Source organism: Sinocyclocheilus rhinocerous, unplaced genomic scaffold (genome assembly GCF_001515625.1).
Source record: "Sinocyclocheilus rhinocerous isolate Xijiao unplaced genomic scaffold, SAMN03320098_v1.1 scaffold28, whole genome shotgun sequence".
Lineage (NCBI taxonomy): Eukaryota > Metazoa > Chordata > Actinopteri > Cypriniformes > Cyprinidae > Sinocyclocheilus > Sinocyclocheilus rhinocerous.
Genome location: NW_015652416.1, coordinates 1831093 through 1833744, shown reverse-complemented (window position 1 = coordinate 1833744; position 2652 = coordinate 1831093).

The window sequence follows — 2652 nt, the reverse complement described above, 5'->3', positions numbered from 1 at the left end:
TTGAAAGCTGAAAGTCCTGAAACAAGAAGTAACCTGCTCTGTCTTGTCTGTCGGTGTGTTGTCAGTTTCCTCTTTGCTCTGCAATGTATTTTTCACAGCGTGAGAACATGATGTGTAGTGTGATAGCAGCACTGTTTGTCGGAGATAGCAACAGTAAATAACAATGGCAGGTATTTGCCAATGGTCAATTTTCTCTCAAAGTTTTCTTTCTGAGAATTATGACAAAAAAAGTCAGAATTGTGAGATAAACAGTCGCAATTACATTTTTGACTTTTTATTTTGTGGGGAAAATTGCAAATTCAGAATTTAGAGAAAGAAGTCAGAATTGTGAAATGTAAACTGAGAATTCTGAGAAAAAAGTTGGAATTGCAAAATATAAAATTGGAATTGCGAGAAATAAGTCTGATTCCCCCCCCTGAAATGCAAGTTTATATCTTACAATGCTGAGTTTTCTTTCTTAGAATTGTGAGAAAAAAGTCTTAAAATCAAAAGTTGCAGTTACCTTTATATTTTTTTTTTAATCGCTTCCATATGTTTTTGGACTGTTTTTCTTCAGGTACAATAACTACAACTAAATGACACTGGAAACATCACACATTCAAGTTACAAATGGCCACACCCATTCTTAATAGTTAAAAATAGGGTGGATACAGCTATTTGTTTAAGATTTGGTTTTTATTTAGTGTTTGATCATTTTTGGCTGATAGTCGAGCTATTGTAGTCAGATCAGAAACATCTGTCAATATGAAATTTGAAAAAGTTTAGGCTTTGTAGAAGAAAAAGTCCTTGTTGATATGATAAACACTATTGAATTAATAGAGCAACACCCCTAAACTCAAGTAGTCATCTGACACAAAACCTTTCAGTTTGTTTGTATAAAGTAATGGGTTTGTTTGACCCAGGCAAGGACACAATTCAGTATAATTACCGTCTTTCCTTGCTGAATGGCACACATTTAAAATCGCAGCCTCCTTCTATCATCCTTTCTCTCTCTTTCTCTGCACATCTAATTTTTCTCTGACTGATTTGATTTGGCTGTTTGGTGCTCACCTGCGTCATCATGTCTTTTTGAAGAGATTCCCATCTGCCTTGTAGCTGAGACACGTTGTCAAACACAGACAGCCCTTCCGGAAGAATCTTTGAGACAAACAAGGGCAGCCACGTCTAATGGGATTTCCAATAGTCAGAGACCCCGAAAGGCCCTAAAAATATCAAAGGCATGCTGAGAGAGTTTCCCCCACCTTTATGTAGCAAAACATCAGAAAGAAATGTACACTACCGGTCAAAAGTTGGAATAATTGAGACCTTTTTTAGAAAGAAGTCTCTTAAACTCACCAAGGTTGCATGCATATATTTCTTTAAAACACAGTAAAAATATAGAAATATTATTATTAATATAATAATATTTATTACATAAAATAACAGTTTTCTACTGTAGTATATTTTAAAATGTCATTTATTTGTGTGATGACAGCTGAATACTAACATAATTTTAAGCAGCACAACTGTTTACAACACTGATGATAATAATAAGAAATGTTTCTTGAGCAGCAAATCAGCATATTAGAATGATTTCTGAAGGATCATGTGACACTGAAGACTGGAGTAATGATGCTGAAAATTCAGCTTTGCATAACGGGAACAAATTACATTTGAAATGAAAACTGTTCTTTTAAATTGTAATAATATTTCATAATATTACCATTTTTACTGTATTTTTGATCAAATGAATGCAGCCTTTATGATCATAAGAGACTTCTTTCAAAAACATCTTAATTGCATGTGCATGTGCTATTTTACTATAAAAAATCTGGATGAATATTAGTTAATGAATTCTATAATTAATACATTTTATTTATGGACAATGTAAACTAGCTTAAGACTTTGAGCTATTGCAAAGGTCTTTCAGCTGAGTTGTATTGATTTGTCGCGTCTCATTTTTGCATCTGAATAGTCAGCCAGTGATTCACTAATCATATAAAGTTACTGCTGACCACTCGCTGCTCTTATGTACTGACCACTCTGAACGTGTGATGATGTCATTAAGAACAATCACGCGCTGATGTGATGACATCATATGCTGTCATTTTATAGTATAAATGCATTCAAAGAAAATACTCCTTTGGGAGGATATTATAAATAAAGGTACAAATTAAGATCGCACTGCTGGATTTGCTGCTTTGCATCAAGCATTTGTTTGCTTGCATTATTCATGACCCTTGCATCACATCTCTGGGTTGCCTGATATAAAGAGACGTAATCCCCAAAACAGAGCTTCACACTTGCGCAATATGGAAATGTCTGCTAGATGTGCTACTTACCTTTGTGAACCTGGCAACCATGTGCACACGCGCTCTCTCTCCACTGTGGATAAACGCGCTCTTGCTTTCTGAAAACAGCGGTTAGTTTACAGTTTAGCGATCTCCACTTCAATATTCTATTCTCAGAAAAGTGTGATTCATCAACTGTTCATTTATGAGAGAGAGAGAAAGGGAGAGCGAGAGAGCGATAGAGAGGCTGTGTATGCATGAATTACCACCGTTTTGCCGCGTTTCTCTATTAACAGTAAAGCTGTGGCTTTAATTCCTTTAGAAACAATGATGCTACCAGCTCCTGGTTGAGAAAGATAATGTAGCTCTTGAGCGATTAAGC